Source organism: Peromyscus californicus, unplaced genomic scaffold (assembly GCF_007827085.1).
Source record: "Peromyscus californicus insignis strain IS unplaced genomic scaffold, ASM782708v3 Scaffold_7__1_contigs__length_154581171, whole genome shotgun sequence".
NCBI lineage: Eukaryota > Metazoa > Chordata > Mammalia > Rodentia > Cricetidae > Peromyscus > Peromyscus californicus.
The window spans coordinates 111,483,191-111,504,964 of record NW_026294595.1 but is presented as its reverse complement, the minus strand read 5'-3'; the positions used below and the strand labels follow the sequence as shown (position 1 = coordinate 111,504,964).

The following is a 21,774-nucleotide window of genomic DNA, read 5'->3' as shown; positions in this document are numbered from 1 at the left end:
TTCTTGTTTGGATTTTCTTCAGAATACTGCCATTAGTTGAAATGCCATTGACAGGTTTGTGAATTTCACATATGGTCATGCAGAGTAGTGATGTTGTGGCCAATAACAGACCACATGTATCCCTGGGTTCACATTCATTATAATGGAGTTGAAGAATTAACATGGAATGATGTTATCTATACTAATGTGGGTACTCACCTGGTAATATTTGTGAGAGCAATGATGTAAACAAAGCTAAGTGGCCTACCAGCAATAGAAAAGGCCAAAGCACATATTTCTGTATAGTAATACTATTTGATAATGATAATAAATAAACATGCCATTTGTTCATATTATTCACTGTGTTATCCTTCCTATCATTACCTTAGAGTATGCTACCATTTATGAAAAGTATTGACTAAAACAATATTCTGGAGCATGGGGATGGCCCAGTGGTGCAGTACCTCTCGAGCATTCATGAGGCCTTGAGGGTCAATTCCTAACACCATACAAAACCAACCACTTGTGTAATAACAATAATAATCCCTGTTACCCCCCAATGTTGTCTTGTCCATTCCATGTATATCAAGTCTCTTGGTTTCATGAAGAATCTACTTAGAGTGACTAACCTCCATCGATCTGAGCAAGCACAGTCTATGACATTCACACGGTGGAGAACACCCGATTTTTTCAGAACTTGTTCCCATCATTAAGCCACATACGCTCAATTATTCCCTGAGGCCACAGAAGAGTCACGACATTCTGAGAGGTTCAAAAATTCCCTGGAGAGGGTTGTAAGCTGGGGTTTTAAAGCAGGTCTAAAGGCATCCCCAATATTTGCATTCTGTTAAAACACTCTAGACTTCCTTTTTTTCTTTTTTTGTCATTTAAATGGTAGATTTGTCACTCTTTGACCTATACCAGGGTATTTTCCATCAACAACTTCTGTCCCACTTGTTTAGGTTTTTCTTTTCTTCATTTTGTTGTGCCAGGGATCACACCAGGGTCTTGTGTATGCTGTGAACGTGCTCTACCACTGAGCCATGTCCCAGTTCTTTGAGTCCTAACTTTATTTTCAGTGTGGGGCCTGTGAGGGGTAGAGTACATTAGCCACTCCCTGATGCTGGTGCTGGCTACAGAGCCTTCCAGCATCTCCCATGCCTACATGGGATGGACCACAGAACCTTCCAGCATCCCCCATGCCTACATGGGAGGTACAACAGGGCCTTCCAGCATCCCCCATACCTACATGGGAGGTACAACAGGGCCTTCCAGCATCTCCCATGGCTACATGGAATGTACCACAGAGCCTTCCAGCATCCCCCATGCCTACGTGGGATGTACAACAGGGCCTTCCAGCATCTCCCATGCCTACATGGGATGCACAACAGGGCCTTCCAGCATCCCCCATGCCTACATGGGATGTACAATAGGGTCTTCCAGCATCTCCCATGCCTACATGGGATGTACCACAGAGCCTTCCAGCATCCCCCATGCCTGCCCATCCCCTTTATGGGTTTTGGCACCTGGGCAGTACAGTCTTGGCTGGTAGCTGCAGTGTCCTCTTCAAGACCCTGAGGACAATGCTTCTCTTCTTTGTTGTCAGGCTAGAATTAATTAACCTCTCTCTGTGCCCCATACCATTTTACAATATCAACAACACTGATCTTGGACTTACATATCGGCCTGCTACTTTTTAAAAAAAAAAAAAAAGCTTTAGAGTCACCGGGAAAATCAGCCTTCTAACTGAAAATTGCCACAGAGAAATGGTTTTCTGATTCCTCTTTATTCAAATGTCAGACACCGTAGCTCCTGCCTCCGTGTTTGAAACATGCCAGCAGAGGGAACACAGATGTGAGGGAGGGGAGAATAGGGGTGTTTGAGAGTGTTTAAGAACTCAGAAATTCAACGATGTTATCAACTTGGAAGAGCAGACACAGTGCCAAGGGAAGAGCTTCTGGAGAAGGAGAAGGACCAGTCAGTGCTGGAGAGAGCTTGGCATACCCAAGAGACATGAGTGAATTCCTTGGTGCCAACTCAACAACAATAGAGATAAGGAAGGGAAAGGGGGAAAAAATCTGGAGAAATGGCGGTGGTGACAGGGATAAGCAAGGTTGAGCTGTGGCTGACATCGGCAGGAGACTAGAATCCCTGCCTAACTGGGACTGGGACCAGGCTTACAGCCGGAACTAGGTCCTGAAGAAAGCTCCTATAAGGAGTCTCGGCTCTGCCGTTCTAAAGGTGAGGGGCATATGGCAACGTACTGTACCTCCCTGTACACAAGCTCGGAGCCCAAGTGACGGTGTGCTGAATCAATGAATGGCTAAGATGCCAACATCCCAAAGTTGGAGATGGTTCCTGGGATATTTGGGGTATCTCGCCATAACCATTTGCAAAATTGCAGCAGCTTGTTGATAGTCACCTATGTCCCTCACCATCCACCATTCTTGTACATGCTGAGAGCTTCTGCTGCTATTTGCCTCTTGCAAATGGCACAGTCAGTCTTAGGGTTTTCTTAGTTTTAGGAGTAGCCTACCTTCTCACAAGGCTGGGGGCAGGGTTAACCCCAGGGAGCAGCTGTTAGTAATAGTAATAGTTAGTCTTGCACAGGACTCTCACTTCCCTGTGGTTCATGTAAGGTATTTGCACATATTGTATACTCTCTCCCAGAAGGGGCCTCCAGCTAGAACGGGCCTCAGCAATTGTCACCCTGCTCATCAATGACCTCTGCACAGCTCCCTTTGAAGACTCATCTAAATTCCTTCCTCACCTGCCAGCACTAAAACCTAAAACCACTGCCCAGATTAATTGCAGGTATCCACAGTCTTCAAGCAGGCTCTGCTTCTGGATGGAGGCAGAGTAACACAGCATTCTAACTAAATAATTAAGAAGACTTTATGTTTTGATTTTGGATTGGTACAGGACCTGAAAAAAGTAGTCAGACCATCTGCCCAGGGGTTGATCTGCAGGGATCAACCATCTGGTGTCAGAACTGAGTCTAAAAAGCATGTAGCCTTCGATCGAGCACTCTTGGAATATGCCTGGCAGGGTGGCCCTGTGAGCTGGCTGCTCATTGCTACCCTATGGACTGATATAGGTGAGTGCTCTGAGGGCTTCCAGTCAGTTGCCTGGCTTGTTTTCCATGACGCAGTGGCACAGCTGCAAAGCCTTCAGGGTTCTTTTCTGGTGCCTCCTCCCTTGGGGTTCCCTTTGCTGGTGCTCGCTGGGAAGAGGGCTGGCTGAGAGTTGTTTCTAACATTATAGGTGGTTCCTATAATTAGAGGAGAAACCATGGTTTTCTTGTTTGAATGTGAGACACGTCTGGAGAGACAGAGAAAAAACTTCAACTGCAATTGCTTTTACCAAGACAGGTGTAAGTAAAATTTCATCAGATAGAGAAATATCACAAAACAGTAAAGTGTTTGCATTTATTTTTCTAGTTCAAAACCAGAGAGGCATACTCATCTTTAATGTTCAATGTTCTGAGGGAGAAAAAAATCTTTCTCCTTTTTTTTTGCCTCCTGAATTTACATGGTATTTGGGTCTGTGATGGCTCAGCTTCCTTGGAAAGACAAGGTTCATGTTCCAGATGTCCTTTTGGGTAAAAGACATCCAATTCTTTCACTTAGGGCTCCAATTGTGACTGGAAAGACATTGGAAAGTTTGTGTTGGTAACATAAGAATGATCCCTGGCTAAATTTCCTGGTTTATGTAACTGAGTAGAAGATGTCTAGTCTCGGGATGGACAGGCAAAGCTCCATGCCTAGGCTAGGGCCAATACAAAACTTCTTCTTTCTCATGCTTTCAGGACTGGTGCACAGCATTATACACACATATGTGTGTTGTGTAAAAATTGACTATGATCATTCTCTTCCCAGTATCTATAATTCCTCCTTCCACATGTGCTCTGTGCTTAGCTATGTGACTTCTTTGGTTCAATAGAATAACCCATGTAGCCTAAACAGACAGTGAATTTTTTTTAATACATGGTGGTGCCTCCCTACTCCCTGCCCACCTTCTCTCATTGTTTTGAAGAACTCTGCAACACCCACTATGTCCATATGGAACATTAGGGCTAGCCTTTTGCATGGGAGGCAAATGATTCTGGCACCAATGATGCCCTAGCTAAGAGCCAGCAATAACCACCCACGTGGAAGTGAACACATGCTTCAGCTACTCAAGCATCTGCCTGAAGAACTATGTACTTAATGAACATACTTAATAAGAGATGGTTGAGGTTTCAAGTCATAATATATTAGGATGGTTTGTTCCACAACACAATATTTGTTCAGGGTCTCCAAGTTATTACTAATGCCTGGATAATGTGTGGGTCTTCTCCTTCTGCACAGCTGGTTTCCTCCTACCCTGCCACACAGAGGGCTTGGTATGATTTGTCACCAGTCACCTCAGATGGCTTTATATCACTTTATAGTTGGTGCAGAATCTTTAACTGTCTTACACTCTCACTAGTACTTTAAACTTATCGTAGTAATTAAACTTACTATAACTATTTGGTGCTATAATTTTGAAGAGATCACATATCACTATCACAAATTTGCCTTGAAGAGTATTCTGATAATTATATTTCAATATGATTAATTTTGTATGTAACTGTGATAGTTTGAATGTTATTGATCCCCAGAATCTCATAGGGAGTGGCACTATTAGGAGGTATGGCTTTGTTGGAGTGGGTATGTCCTTGTTGGAGGAAGTGTGTCACTGTGTGAGAGGACTTTGAGGCTTCCTATGATCAGTATACTTCCCAACATCTCAGTATATTCCTGTTGTCTGCAAGATGTAGGACTCTCAGCTTCTCCAGCACTGTCTGCCTGAATGCTGCCACACTTTCCACCATGATGATAATGGAAACTGTAAGCGAGCCACCTCAATTAAATGTTTTCATTTACTAGTTGCCATGATCATGGTGTCTCTTTACAGTAATAAAAACCGTAACTAAGACAATAACCTCATGTGTTTTGCTTTATGTATATTAAAACATGTATCTCTCAAAAGGTACCCATAGACCAAACCACACTGCCAGTGGAAAAGAACAAAAAGCTAAATCCTTTGCAATTCTTTTCAGATAAAAACTTGGTGGTCTATTTAGTGCAGGTTGCTTGCTCAACCTTGTTTCTCAAAATAGTGATATAACTTATGAAAACATTCACAAGAAAAAGGAAATGCAAAAACCCTAGTCATTCCTGATTTTAGAACATTATGGAAGCACAAAAAATTTAATAATTTTGGTAAGCAATGGAAGCAAGTTCACATCTACAGGACTGAGAAGATACTAAGACTAAGAAGATACTAAGATACTAGTATATTAGATGAATTAGTGTTAATAAGAAAGGAAATATACTACTTTCAGATACTCAGATCAAAGAGTTTGCAAATCTATTATTGGCTGAATAAAATAAGTGTCTATATTTATCAAGCTGATGAATCAGTTTTTTCTATTTATGGAATAGGAATAAGACACAAGAATTGGACATCTGGTCAACCTGCATCCTCAAATAGGCTCTGGTGTTGATTACATAGGTAATCTTTTTCAGGGCAGTCAACTTTCTTATGTACCAATTATTATACTTGCAAGGTACTTATAAGTATCATCTTTCTTTACAGAGCTTACATGAAGTTGCAAAATTAGATCACAGTAGGAAAACATGCTAGTAAAAAGAAGCAACTATCATTAAATGGATGCATGCTGAACCAGTACAATTGTTTGGTAAGTGAACTGATAAATTGCAAGTCTGCTTATAGAAGGTGTAGTTCATTTGCATCACTAACCTGTCAAATACAAAAGAAGTATGTCAGCAGTGATAAAAAGGGGCCTTATCCACTTCACCAAGAGGCCAGCTCTGATTTACTGGGTCAGAGTTTAGACTGGGAAGATATAGCACATGAAAGGTCTATTAATGTGGAATCTCAAGCTTTGAGGTGAAGAACTAACTCCCATTTTAATAATACATTAAAAATTCATTTAGGAAACCAAAGTTGAAACTAATGTTAATTTAAAAGAGGAATGAGACTAATGTTAAGTTAGAGAGAGAGAGAGAGAGAGAGAGAGAGAGAGAGAGAGAGAGAGAGAGAGAAAGGAAAGAAGGGAGGGAGGGAGGAAGGAAGGAAGGAGGAAATACAGACTAGACTCCTAGAACATCAGAGCAAAAAGAGACTAGAGCAAGTGAAATTAGGACATGAGCTAGAAGTTCAGCTTGTGGGTGCAGTGGTACCACGTAGTAGTCTATGTGCACATTTAGAACCAGTTTTTTCTTTTTATGGTCTATGTATATTCCTGCATTCCATCACCCAATTAGATGCTAATTCTTAATGGTTACCTTCCCACTGGGCCAGAGATGACTCAAGTTTACCTAGGTCCCCTTTGGTGACTGAGAAACAAGTTCTAATTAGTAGATGCATATACAGGAAGTTATCTCTTTACCTTCCCCCTTTGTATCTAAGGAAATTTTGACATAGCTGAATATTATGGCTGGTTGGGGCACATATTAGCATCTTTTCCCACTAGGCTATATATGCCTTCCTGATGCCCATATATTAACGGCTATAGGAAGAAGTGTAAGTGTGAAGCTTAGGCTTAACAAAAAATGTGCTACTTAATTTAATCTTCAGTGCAAAGCTTTTAGGTTTGGTGTTAATCAGAGTCTTTCAGCCTACAGAGGCTATACTTGTCCCAACTCATCTGTCAATATATCTGGGCCCATAATATGATCATTATAAGAAAAAAAAAATGAGCCTGAGGAAGAAAGACTGGGACCAGGGGCCAGATTATCTCTTCCCCTGCCACTGTGGGCCATAGAGAGTTTATAGTTATTTTCTTTCTGTACCTGTAGCAATAGGTATCTTTGGTCTTGGAATCTGGGAGAAAAAAGAGACAACAATGGGAAAATGAATCTATATTGTTCAGATAACAGTCTAGTTTGGCCTTGTTGGTGGTCAGTGATGGAATCAGATACCGAAGGGACTACTTCATCACTGAGCCCAGAGATGATTTGTTTTTTGCTTAAGTGCCCAGCATCACCTTTGAGAGAATCCTGTCTTTACCCTTTCTAGACTGTCATTCTACCCTGTGGTGCTACTAGACTATCCCCTGTCCTGTATTTTTTTGTTCACAACATTGTCAATTATTGTCAACCTACTAGAAGGTAGGTTTTATTATGATGCTGTGTCCTCTGTTTATTCTCATTGCTTGGAACAGTGCCTGAAATGTACTGGAGGAACAACAAGTATTTGATGAATTTTTATAAGGAAGGATTATCCTATTGAACCACAAAGTATGAATTCAAGAGGATGTAAAAGGTGTTTGTCTTTGAAACTGTTAAGTTTTCTAACACAATTTCTTTCCACTAAAGCAGAAGATGTTATATTCAACCTATTTTTTTTTGGGGGGGTGGCATTTATATGTCTGTGCTTTAAAAAAATATAGGATTTTATTATTTATCACTGAAACTCAGGATTCTTCTGGGTACTGAAGTTACAGATTTGAGCAACCACACCCAACAGCTCCATAGAGTCTGACTTGAAACTGGCTCCATCCCTTGATTAAACTGTGTAGCTCTAACTTGTAATACATTTCCATGGTGCTTCATACTGTCTCACTTGATTGGACACCTAGTCCAAGCTGGACCCATCACAGGAATTCTGAGAGAATCTGGAACATAGAGTCCAAGTGACAGAGGCCCCTGTCTGTGGTAGGTCCACAGGGAGTATTTAATCATGCCATGCTTGCACTATGTGGAAGCAGGAAGTAGTTTCAACAAAAGAAAGATAATTCAATGTACATAAAGTAGTAGAGACAGATAGGGGAGAATTAGAGAAAAAGCAGGGAAGAGGTAGAAGGAGTGGGAGGAGAGATCATTTATTTGGGGAGTGTTTGAATGCTCATTTTGGTTGTTTGAATTGTCTTCTCATTATTTCCTGTGATTTGACTGTTCAACATTTACTTAAAAACGTTTAAACCAATAAATAACTCTTTTATCAAAGCCAATTTACATTTGCTTTTAAAAACCATATGCAACACTCAAATCACTATTTGATTAGAAAACAACTATTCACGCAACTTTGTTTGACAGTTTAAACCATAGCAAATTTTCTATCTTGTTTTGAGGTTGTTCACTATCTGAGACCAAAAACTTCTGGGGTAAAAATGGGTAGAGAGATTCCCTTCAGAAGAATGGAAAGTCGTGCCTAAGATTGGAAATCTAGAAGAGATGAGGCAGAGTGCCAGGAGTAAAGAAGCACTGATGTGTGAGTCAGTAGGAGTACTGGCTTCAGGACTCACTAGCCACCAAGGTGAGCAGTTATGTCTGGACTATGGGATTTCTTCCTTTCTAAAAATACAAATTTACAGGTTTATGCCAGATCTTTAAGTCTATGATTCCAAACAAGAGAAGGCAAAAAGGGAGAGAAATATGAGGCATGAGGATCCCTTTTCCAAGGGCCATTGGCATTTTGACCCAAGGTAGAAAACTAAAACTCATAGATCCTACTCGGAAGCAGGCCATTTATTGTGGAGGCAAGAGGGGCAGTGACAGGTAGGCATTGCTTTAGCTGTCATACCTGGAGCATCTTTGCTTTCTTGAATCCTACAGAAGCTGCAAGCAAGACTGTAGGTGGAGGAACAGGACTTCTGAGATTCTAAATTTTAACTAGCTTTAAGGGAAGGCTTCTGGAATATAGCCAGTGTTACAAGAAACCAATTTTGAGAAGGAGTCTGCCTCCCTGCCCCCATCATATACACACACCTCTGGCCCCTGTCCTTATCCTGTAGACAGATACCTTCCTTATCCTTTAATCCATTCTACCCAACAACAGCATCTTTAGTACTAAGTCAGAAGTAGAAGTTGGAGGAAATAGTTTTCTCCCTAACAAGAGCGCATCAGTTCTCATCCTGTCTCACAAGATTGGGATCTCCACTCTTTGGCATGACTAGTATTGAGGAGATAGCTTTCAACAGCTCCTCCACTCTTTATTTGGCCCTTGCACCATCATTATAGTGCTCTGTGAGATAAAAAAAAAAAACAACAGGCAGTGAACATCATAACACAGGCTTTCACTTGACTTTTTCTTTAAGATCTGCATGTCCACAGTCAAGTTAAATTTTCTGCTTCTCAAAACTGTAAGCTCACTGAAGCAGGTTGGTTCTGCTCCTCCAAAGAGTCAGACCCAAGGTTTTCTAGCTTCTCTGTCTGACTTCACATATTTCTGCAACCCTCTGTTCTTACAGGTTCCAATATTGGAAAGGGGGAGGAAGTCTGGTAACTTGACTTTGGCTGTTACCACTATCTCTCTCCAAATCTAGCTCAAACAAAACGTCAGCTGTTTTAGTCACTCCTCCTTATCTATGTATAAGCTCCTTCATGTTGAGGAGGGTGGCAATTAACACCTTAAGACCCTTAGAAATATCTCAACCAAACACTATCCTATGTAAATGTGGAAAATAGAATGTACCACTCAGTATGTTGCTATAGAGATTAAATCTAAAGCTAACTACAATAGATAGGACTATGATAACTATCACACAGCAGATACTAGTGTGAACATAATAGGGGCCTTAAGAACTTTTCCCTGCAGGATTATTTGCCTTATAGGATTAGATCTGCAGAGTTTCTTCCCAAAGCAGACTGGAAGTCATTGTTGCATACAATATCTTGGGAAATCTTCTCCGTGTTTGGCAGGAAATCTTACTGTGTAGGCAACCTTAGGGCATTTTGCTGTACATAAGATTTGCCTATGTTCTCAAACAAACAAACCCAAAAACCAAAAAACAAACAAAAAACCCAAAAAAAACCTTGCCTATGTGCATTTTATGTTTATTAGCTTATTAACATTTATTTATGAAGCTAAATGTTTTGAATATATGCAAGAATCAGGTACCAAATTATTTACATGTCTTTGCTTGTATATTGTATGCACATAACAAAAAACCATACACATGCACGTGATATCTGATAAAAAACCTAACCCCACCCCACACCCCTCAGCAGAAAGGTGAGTGAGTACAAAATAGTACCAACAGATGTAGTTTTGGTAACTGTTCACTGAATAGCTTGCAGTACATTTCTTTTATACAGGAAAACAATTTTTTTTTTTGTATTTTCTTTTTTCCTCCTCAAGGGTCCTTAAAATCCAATGCATAAGGCAAGAGGGGGATTAGTGTTTTGTTAAATAAAAACTGAGCTTCTTTGGGTATCTAAACATCATTCTAAGAATCATGAGGCCATTCCCAAAGCAGAGATGCTATCAAAGGCATTTTAAAATCCTCCCCTAAATAGAAAAATCAAGTACTCCTGATACATCTTCCCAATTTATCATGCATGCTGTTAAAGCTAAAAAGTAATGTAATATCGTGACCTGTTTGTTGGTTCTCTAAAAAGACAACACAATAAAGAAGAAAAGAAGCATATCCTCTTCAGATGACCTGCAATAAAGAACATGAGAAATATGCCATGGCAAACATTGGCTAATGGAACACAAGAAATCTTCTTTCCCCTTTCAGAGTGCTAGAGGTAACTGTACTCACAGCAGAAGCTCCATAGGGCCACTTGATGTCCATAGTAGCCCTCACTTTCTTTTAACATGTGTGAACACCAAAGCTCAGTTCTGTTCAGGTGAGTTGTTCAAGGTCATACAGCTCAGTGGTTGGGCTGTTCTGCAGCCTCTGCTGATCTATCCAGAGCTCAGTGAACTCATCAGAACTTCTAATTTTCTCTGGTCACTCACACTGTCATATGCACCCAACTTAGCCCAGAAGACTGTACTGTTAGTGTTTTGCTGACTCAAGGGCAGCATGCTTTCTGTTAGAACAGTGGTTCTCAATCTGTGAATTGCAACCCCTTTGAGGAGTCAAACAACACTTTCATGGAGGACACATATCAGCTATCCTGTGTACCAGATGTTTACAATATGACTTATAACAGTAGCAAAGTTAGTCATGAAGTAGCAAAGAAAATAATTTTATGATTGGGGGTCACCACAACATGAAAAACTGTATTAAAAAGTCACAGTGTTAGAAAGGTTGAGAACCACTGTGTTACAGGGTCTCAATGGATTATGTATAAATGTGGAAAACTCTTGGGTAGAGAGGAAAAATGTAAAACATGGACTGAGCTCCAAACAGTTTAGATGTTTCCAGAGAGATTATGTGAAATAACCTAAGCCAAGAGTTGAGTACAGTATGTAGCAGGCATTTAGCCAATTATTTGTTATTGTCTTTGTGGTCATTCAGTAACAATGTCTGTATATTCTGCAGAAAATAGAGTACAGAATTACTGTCTACTAGTTTTTTAAACTTATTTCATGATACAGTATAGAGGAAAAGATGTACACAATTCATTGTTCAGTTGGTGATATACATTGTGTTTCCTACGATAAATGAGGCTGATATACTACATCATTCTGAAATCTATGTTTTCCCCTTTTAACAAAGAAGATGCTGGCTGCTGGAAGTTAGAGGACATTTTACAGAGAGCCAAATCAACATGGATAGCATGTATATACCATGCTGATCTTAATAAAGCAGTGTGTGGTTCTGAAGACAAGGGCTGGCCAAAAACATAAATCAATGCCTTAGTGTATGTATGGGCAATGATTAAAAATATCATTTGATACTAATGAATGATAGAGAGCTTTAAATGTATGCATTTTTATGCTAAACAGCTTTGTTTTGTTATAAGAAAATGACTTAAATCACTTTTAGTTAATGGCTTTTAATCTCTGAATATAATTCTGCCTTTAGCATTACTTTTCTTGAGAATTCTCTGTTCTTCATTAGCATTTTTAACCCCTGGCTCATAGATGATAAAAGAGCATAGTAGAATATTGAACTATTTGTTATAGTTTGGTAGCTAGTTGGGGGTGAGCCAAAGCACTGCTTTCATACACAATTTTATTCCAACATTTAGGATGAATCTACTTGCAGGGCTACAGAAAAATTACTGCACTTTTCCTGATTGAAATGTTTGGTCAATAAAAGGCAGAACTTAAATGGGTGGAATTCATCTCTCTATAAAGAAGTGGGAATATCCCCAGTCACTCACTCATTCCTACATACCTGGTGCATGGAGCGAACTAAGGAATCAAGAGCTTTTGTCTCTGATCTCTAGAGCTTCCATTTTCTACTAAGGAAGAGAAATGCATAGGTAGGTAATTATAAAGCTATGCCATAAACTTTCACGGAAGGTGGAAACACTGTTAAACAGAAGTCAAATTCTAAAAATAGGGGCTGGGGAGCTAACCTATATACTACTTTATTCTGAATCTCTGAGTGATGGCCCATAATGGGGAGCTTCCCAGGGACAAAGATACGAAAATACTGCATTTTCTCTCTTGGTCACCTTGTTTTTGCTTTGTTCCATGAATTTCAGAATGGAGAGTAAGTTTTCTGGCCTAGGAGATGTCATGTTTTTTAACTTCCTTCTTTTTCCTTGGTAAGAAGTGATTTAATCAGGGAGATATCCTTATGAAGATGGATGCTGAAATACAAAACTATATTTAAGGGATATAAATAAGGCATCTAGTGATTCCCTTGTAAATGAATACTAATTTATGCAGTCATATCTTACTTATTTGTTTAGTCTAGGTGACCAAGTATGTTTCTTAATATATGTTTGGCTGGGACTTCCAGCTGGCTTTCTGCAAAAGCCCCCCATTTTTTTCTCTTTCCAAACTCCGCCCTCAGAGAATTTCCAACAACAACAACAACAAAAAGTCACTAAAAGTTCAGTTCCATGGAAACAGTGGCTCCCCCAACCCCTGAAGCTGCTAGCTGCTCAAGACCCTGCCTAAAGTGTCATAATTGGGCACTGTGGAGGATACATCATCATCCCTGTGCCTACAGGGTATTTAAGCCATCTCCTTTAGATCAGCAGTGTGATTTTTCTCCTACTCCCCTCTCCCCGCCCCCTCAATCTCTGGGGGCTGGAAAGTCACCTGGGAGTGCTTTGCCCAAATAAACTTGGTCTTTTACTTTTTAATTCAGCTTGATCTGACTTATTACGTCAGTGGGGAAACCTATTATAGGGGTACAGAAAAACCTATCGATATCTTCATTCATGATACAGTAATCTTGCTGAAGATGGGTACTGACTAGTACAAGAAAACTTTTGATCAGATCAACTGCTATGCTGAATTTTTTTTAATGTGGTGTGTGTGTGTGTGTGTGTGTGTGTGTGTGTGTGTGTGTGTGTGTGTGTACATGCGTGCCCACGAGCCTGGGCATGCATGATTGTTCGTGCATTTGGGTGCTTATATGTGTGGAGGCCAGAGGACAACTTCAGGAATGCCAGAAATTCAGGAATGCCATCTGCCTCCCTTGAGACAGGGTCTCTCATTGGCCTGGAGCTCATCAATTAGGATAGACTAGCAGGCCAGTGAGCCCCAGTTCTCCTGTCTCTGTCTTCTCAGCACTGAGACTGCAAGCATGTGTCACCATTCCGTGTTTTTCATGTGGGTTTTGGAGACTGAATTTAGGTCCCTGTGTTTGCAAGGCAAGCACTTTATTAACTGAGCCATCTTTATAGCCTCCCAAGTTCTTTTCTAAGTTGTGTTAAAAAAAGATCCTATTTGAAACATGTCTCCTAAAATACTACTGTCTGGATAGGGTATCCTCAGCCTGTCATAATGAGAGCAGAAACATACTTATTTACTGTTGTATCTACAGAATCAGAACAGAGATTTCTGGGTAAATGGCAGCTTATTCAGAAAATATTTGCTGAATGAATGAATGAATGAAAGTGTCATAGTAACTGCTGATGATGTTTGAGGAATTCATAGACAGTCATGTTAGAAATGCCTGTTATATTCATTAAGTTTTCAAACATAAATCAGGAATATGATTTTGATTCCTAGTAAAGCTCTTCTCACGAAGAAGTTAATAATGAACTTTCTTATTAAAATAAAGAACATTTGACAGGACTACCTCATATAAAAACAGTTTACTGATGTTTTTCCCAGCAGGCTTTCTGTTATTTATCTCCCTCCACTTTCCATTTACCAATAAAGAAGTCACAGTATGATTTGTCTATGGCTAGCCACCAGACCAACCTCTACTAACTGCAGGGGAATTTAAGGAATTCACTCTTTCACATTTTTCCAATCAGTGTTTTCTGAAGTTGCACAACAGAGATATATAAATAAAGGCAATCAACAGCTTACCCCACACTCTCCATAGAAAGGGAATCCAGTCCAGTTTGCCAGGCTCTCAGAGCTCATGAGAGCATTCTCTAAAACAGAAATGAGGCAGCAGTGCAGGGCTGAACTCTGGCCTCAGGGGGGCATCGGAGAGGCTTTCATTTCTTCCCATGCTGCCCAGCATAAGGCAGAAACTACTGATTCAAGCCTGCAGGCACGGGACCTCATCTTTCAAGTTCAAAAATCTAGAACTGGTGTCATATGAATAACAGAAGTGAAAAGGGAAGCTGAGCCCAGCTGGTCAGTTTGTAGAACTTGTCACTTTGGAAGAAAGTCCCCTTACCCTTGAAGTACAAAACTGGACCGACCACCTTGGAAGACAAGAAGTGGGTCAGCAGACAGTACAGATCCGTCCATTTTGGGATTATCAGGACAAAACAACAACAGCAAAAGGGTCAGATATGTTTTTCTTTGATCAAACAACAATTGGTAAATTTAGCAGAGCAGTCATTTAGCATTAACCCCAAGCAAACATCGAAAATTCACATTCTCTAGATTCATTGAAAAGAAGACACTAATATTTAAGCAGCATTCCCCTCTCCCATCTCTGTTGGGGATACAAGTTTGATTATAACAGCAGGTTAATTGATGATAAGGTTAATGTTTGTGAGTTAGCAATAAACAAATAAGCAAACAATCTGATCTCTTCTTGCCTTGTAACACTTCACCTGGATGAAACGACACTGCAATCTGCAGTCGATTATAAAGACGAAAAGCAGTCTTTTCTGAGGTATGTGAATTCTGTGTGTTGGGGCTAGAACCCGGGGCCTCACAAATGGTAAGCAAGTGCTCAACCACTGAACTATAACTTCAGCCCTTGTGATCAGTTTTTGTACTGATTATCAGTATTATGAGATTCAGGTCATACAGAAATATTACTTTTTAAATACTTAGCAGTTCAGAAATTCTACATAGGCATTCCTTCTCTCTTCTGAGTGGCGGATGAAAAGCAAAAGTTAGAAATTAACAGCCAATAAACTGCCTTAAGTAAAACACGGGAGATGATCAAAGCAGAATCGTGAAATGAAACTTTAAAAATGATTTATTTTAAAAAGGAATTAAAAAATGCTTGGGAAGGCTGTCGAATACAGTATATACCAGGTGACTATAAATCTAAGGAGGGCTGGCAATGAAAGCAGTAACAATGTAGAACAGAGCTTTGAGGCAAAAGCCAGGATTTCTTGTCTGGCTAGAAAGATGATATCAAATAATGTTTCTGTGGGGGGATAAAAAGGGACTAGGAAAGGGATATGATACCAGGGATGCATGAATCATATGATCTGTGAAGGCAGGTTGGTAACCACAGCATTGCTGGGACAATGGGAGTTGAAAGCCTTTCTTCTGAGACCCACACACGTCGCTGGGGGATTTCAACTGCATCAGCATGGCAGCAATACTGACCGCCACAGCCCATGGAAGAGGAGATCAAGTTTTATAGTGCTCGAGAGAGTTTTTAAAAGACTGATTCAGAAACAGGAAATTATAAACACTTGCTTCAGGATAGCAGTGGGGCTCCTGACTCCCAACCAGCATCCTCACAGGAATGCCTTGCTATCCAAATGAGGAGGAAAAGATGGGAAAAAAAAATACTCAATTATCTGGGTTCAATCCCTAGCACACAATCAATCAGTCAATCAATATATTGTATATCTGTCTATCTATCTATCTATCTATCTATCTATCTATCTATCTATCTATCTATGTATCTATCATCTGTCTGTCTGTCTTCTATCTACCAATCAATCAATATATATTCACTGTGATTCATTTGGCCAGTAGGGAAAGCGATGATACAAGAAGTAACACATTCCATTTACCTTATAGCCTGGGCTCTGTAGTCGAGCTGACTATATTTATTCCTGGTTCTGCTCTCTGATACATCATTTAGCTTGTCTTGGCTCTACCTCAGCTACCTCACCTATAAAACCAAAATGATAAGAGTAACCTGGCTACAAAGTTGTTACCAACACTTGGTGAACTAGCAGCAGAAGTGGCCCAGGGCACCCCACCCCCCAAAGTACTTCAGATTAGCCACTGCCTCATGTACCGCTGTCCTTTTAAATCAAATTCATGACTGACTAAATGCTATTTAGTATTACATCTGACACATCTGACTGTAGTTTGCATACTTCATTTAAAATCAGAATCCACTTGAACTTTTTTATGGGGAGAAATGCAGCAATCTCAATGAAGATAATTATGTAGAAAACAGTGATACCGACAATATACCAACAATAGCAATTCGGAAGTCTCTTGCCTTTCATAAGACTAATTTCTTTGAACCAGTTTCTCCACTCACCTGCTTTCTTGACATTGTGACTCATTTCTTCCTTTCCTCTTACCTGAGAAAGGTCCTCTGGACCCAGCTTGACAACCTCCTCCTAAAGCTTAGATGACGCCACCTCCTCAATTTCCCCTGGGCAGTGAGCCTGGAGGTCAAACCATTACCCCATCACACTTGTCCTGCCAATGTTTTGGTAAATAGCAAAAGAGGGAAATCTCCTCACATTTCATAGTCAGAAGGAAAGTAACAAAATCTATGCTTGTAACTGTTATTTCTTCCTCTGCAAAGATGGCACTGTTGGCTATTTTGGTTTAGTGTTTCTGTCAGTATTTGGAATTTTGAGGTCCTACCGTGAGAGTAGTAACTACAAGGTTAAAAGGGGAATGCATGTAGTTCAGACTTCAACCTAGCTCTGGGATATAGGGAACCAGCAAGAATCAGCCAGTTTAGCTGGAAAAGAAATGTGTTCTGTCCTCCACCTCAGTTCATCCCAGCTCCCCGGCCCCCATTTTTAGACACTGGTTCTATTTGTCATGCAGCATGAAACATGTGAAGAATTGACCCCTCCCTGCCCCTCACTCAGGGCATTTGCCAATTCAGAATATTCAGAGGGTGGGAGAGAGAGTTCTACACCACGTTTATTATTCAAATGTACCGTCTAGGACCAAGGATCACCTGGTTCCTGACCTGCTTTTTAATTTCCTTAGCATGAGCTCATCTCAAATAATTCGTTCTAGTTAAATATGGAAAATGGAAATTACAATTTGCTTATGGGCAGGGACTACATGTCCGTGTAGGTATACATATCCTAAAGAGTGATGGTAAATGATGTTCAAATGCTGGATTTTTTTTTTTAAATGAATCACCCTTGATGAATTAACATTTCCCTCTACTTATGTGGATTAAACCACTCTGTCAGCAGCAATTCCTGGATGTTAGCCAGGACCTGGTTGCTTTGTTATTTATATCAGTTTCTGCTCAGAAATCAACTTTAGAGTATAATATTTAACCCTAAACTTGGCATTCAAAGCCTTCCATAAGGGCCTCTAATTCTATTCTAGAAAATTCTTCTACACAAGCTTTCAGCTACGTCCAAATGGACAGACATTTTTAGGGTTCTCTGAACAAAGATAGCTTCGCTTACATAACTTGAAGTTGTTTACTTAGCAGACCGTTCTAATTTCTTTTTAACCTTCCAAAGCCAGCTCAAGTCCTATGTCCATTTTAATTTTGCCTTACCCCGAAACTGTATTCCTTACTATTGGTCATATTTACTGAGAAATGAATTACTTACACTCTCATTTTTCCTGATGTTTTACTGCTTTTTCATTCTGGTATTATGTGATAAGTTTTATTACTTACTATTTCTATGAAGATAGCTAGATGCTAAACTTACTGAGGTCAAAAACCATATAACCATGAAATTTTATACCCCCCTTGGGGTTCATTTATGTATCTGGTGCTTCCTGATTGATCAATATCTTCCTATTAGGTTGGTGCTTGCTGGCAAGGGATGACATTGCAGAAATGGATCCAGTGCTGAGGCCAAAACCATGAATTTCCCTACCTTTCTAGAGCTGTAAAGCAATCTCACAATCTAAGAAGCATTGTTTATAGTTAGTGCAGCATTTAAAAATCACAATTTTTTTTTGTTTCCTCTTTCAATTTCTTGATTAAATTGTTTTTGTTTCTACTAATGGTCAAAGCCAAAATGGTCTCCTGAAGGCCATCTGCTACACAGTTGCTGGGTGTCACCAGAGGGGCAATCAATTGTTAACTGATAACCTTTACTCTGGGGTTAACATTCAGAGTTTAGGAACAGCTTCTAACTAATTAAGGGGCAGTTTGCCTTGGAGCTGTGCATATTTTAGAAGATAAAAGTAAAATTGTCAATTCCTTGGAGGTTTTACCATGAAGGGATTATAGAAATTGTGAATTATTTTGTGTTGGGAATGCCACAATGTAAAAAACAATAAACAAACAAGCAGGTACCATCACAGAGTCTTGTGATTGTCTCCTGGTTTGTCCTCATACCCCTCTGCTCCTGTCTCTTTCACCACATTGTCCTGGATTTTCAAAATTCAAGCTTAACATAAAGAAAAAAATCTTATTATTTTCCTGCTGAAGACTGTCAGGGATATAAATATTAAATCCATGTCCCAGTTACATTTTCCTTTATTTTCTCATTTCTTATTTTGTTTATGGTCTATATTTACTTGTATAATTGTCCATATTACCTCTTTCTTCCAGCTCTGCATCCTTTGATAGCTTTACTGTAGTCCTGTACCCCTTTCCTTCATCTTCCACTACCAAATAAATCAAGCAGTAATTACTAATGTTCAAGCACATAATTCAGGCAGCATTAGGCTTTTCATTTGACGCAACTACGCAGAGCTGTCTGGAGTGCACTATAACGTTAGAGCATTTAAATAGACTCCTGTCCATGTTTTTTCCTCCACCTTCCATCAACGAAATGTAGTTGTTTATGATACCTGAAGATTTCCGAGTTATAAACCCCCAAGCGGCTACATAATCTCGAATAATTTTCCACTGAAGCAATTTACACCTATACACAATAATATATCAGCATGTACATACATGGAAACACATGGCTTTTCATGAAAAGGAAAAGTAACCCAGAAACAAACAACTGGAGATAAAATAAACCCTTTACATAGACAAGGAATTTTCGTATCTTTAACACAGATGATCGGAGTTATGACTAAATAAGCACAGTTCAAAACCTCTGGGAGGGGTCATTAAAAAGGTTCACGCTAGGATCTCTTTAAAGCATTACATATATTATATAATGTTATAAGACATATATATATATAGATATATATTCTTACACTATCACTCTTGTTTACCAACTGCAGAAAGCTTATAATTTTAGGCTTCCTACTTCCATGACAGTTATGAAAATCTAAATCAGATATTTATCCTTGTAATGTTTTTTGCTTATGCGGAATCTCTAAGCCCCAGAGAAGAAAATAGTTATCATGACCTCAGCAAAATCCCGCAGTGCCATAATGGAAATTGCAGTGAATCTTGGGGTCAGGCTCCTGTTTCAGGCTAGCACCACGATTCTTTCAGCTGCATAACCCTGAAGGACATGGCTGGGTTCTCCCAAGGATGACCACTCTTAATGTCAAAATCTAAAGCAATCAATCTGACATTAAGCAGTGTTGATAGGAACTATACTAACTCCAAAACCATGGCCAAAGAGATTGAGATTTCTTTTGGCTGTGCATGCATGCTTATACCTAGTTTTAAAGATAAATAGAGGAAGAAGAGGGATTCATTCCTAAAATTTATTCTAGGTTCAGACAATCCATATTTTTTTAAATAAAAAACATAGGGAGGGGACTGTCCTATAAACAGCATCTTCATATATGCCCACACCAGCCTACCTAATATCAACAGACATATCTACCCTGTGTTAAAAGCAAAAAAACTAACAATTTGCATGTCGTAATGGACGATAAGTGACCGTTTTAAAAAGTGTGTTTATTTTCTGTCTAGAACAAGGCACAGGGAAAAATACAGAAGGTTTCTACAAGTAGTCTATTATTTCTTGAAGCTACGTGGGAGGTGAGGAGGAGAGCAGGCAATTGTCTGTAAATAAATCCCTGTTGACAGGATTTATTTTTCTATCTTCCTTTTAATCTAGTATGCCCGCTCTATTAAGAGTTTCTGTAAGACCTGGATCTCAAAGAGAAAATTTGGCCTTCAGCCCTGGCCAGGCAGGCACCTCTGCAGCAGGTAATGCGGCGCTGCAGCCTGACCGCTGTCCGCGGTGCTGAAAGGTCAGGGCGCCGACGCGGGCTTTGGGTACTCCTGTCCAGGGTGCTGAGCTCCGGCCACCGCAGTCCTCCAGGGGAACCCACCGCGCCAATCCTCCGCGGGGCTCTCCCACCCAGCACCACCCGCCCGCTTGCGGCTGATATGGGGCAGGCGGCATAAATCAAGTCTGCGGGGCACGGAGGCTGCTGTCGCCGCCGCAGCTCAGCTTGCCCAGGGCGGGAACTCCCCCTTCCTCCTCTCGCCTCCCCAGCGCCCACACCCAGCTTTTCTTATCTCCCTTGGGTAGCGGTGTCCTAAAGACAACAGTTAGAACGAACGACAAGATCGTGTTTTGCTTTTGCTTTTTCTTCTACAGAGAAAAGGGAAAGAAACCTACAACCCCAATAACCTAAACATATCCCAAAACTGCATCCCAAGATGGAAGAGGGTCCCACGGCTGTTTCAAAAGAATAAGTTATTATTCTGCACACATCCTCGCTGTTTCTTTCCGCCGCTCCATCTGCAGCGTCCCCATTCATTCCTTCTCCAAACAGCTCACCTCGAAAATACTTTTATGTAGCCCCAGGGAAGAGTCTAGGCAGAGTGCACACAGGGAATACCGCACCCTAAGCGCACCAACACACTTGTATTTATCCAGGGTCTCTTGGGCTGTCAGCTGCGGTCCCTTCTGTGTATGCGGCTATCCAGGGCCAGGACTGGTCTGGGGAGGGGGCTCTTTACCTTAGCTTCTCCAGAGGATGCTGTCCGCCGATCCCTGCGGGTCACAAGAGTGAAGGAGCTACCGGGCAGGGAGGGAAGGAAAGACAGCTCCTGACCTCCCCGAGGTTTCGTCTTCAATGCAACGTGAGCTCTGCCCTCATCAAAGATGGCCGTCCCTTTGACGTCAGCAGCTTTTAATAGCCCGCTCCTCGAGGGGCGGGGAGGAAGTGTGTTGGGGGAGGGCGCAGGGAGGAAGGTGGCTGGGGGCGGTAGGGGAGGAGCCGGGAGGTGCGGAGTGCTTGACTCAGCTCCCCGAGCGTTTTGCTGCAACCCTTTTTATTTCAATCTTTTATAAACATTCAAATGGAGCGATTCTTTTGACTCCATTTTAACACGGTCTTGGGAAAACACGTACCTCTTTCGACTGTTTTCCTGATGGCCTATGCTTTTGCCTGTGTGCGCATGCATATGTGAATATATGTATGTATATACGAATGTATGTAATGTGTATATACAATTATAATGCAAATACATAATTTATATGTAAAGCGTTCCCCTGCTGACTTGTCTTGGTTGAGTCACAGACCGGAGAGGAAGGCAGAGGAGTGGAGGGGTGGTGATGTGAGTGGCTGGGGTAGATTTTGGTTGTGATTTATTTTCTCCAAAGAGGAGGGTCGGTCCGAAGAGGTATCCCCCTCCGCCGTCACCAGCTTCTTAGGAGACCAGGTTACTTGGGTTGCTATTTTTATGAGTGATTATTGAATCAAAGCAACATTGCAGGTTTGGAGTTCTCATTTAATCGT

At 40.7% G+C, this 21,774-nt stretch overlaps 1 protein-coding gene across 2 annotated transcripts in view; it reads right to left on the bottom strand.

The window, feature by feature from the left end:
* Snap25 (synaptosome associated protein 25) overlaps positions 1-21,135 on the bottom strand; it is a 79,770-nt gene extending 58,635 nt beyond the window's left edge. Inside the window, exon 1 of one of the 2 annotated variants that reach the window (XM_052725576.1) lies at positions 20,993-21,135. The gene's annotated coding sequence lies outside the window, so the exon portion shown is untranslated. The remainder of the gene's footprint in view (positions 1-20,992) is intronic. The other variant, XM_052725574.1, reaches the window with a different exon arrangement.
* Positions 21,136-21,774: the final 639 nt, after the last annotated feature.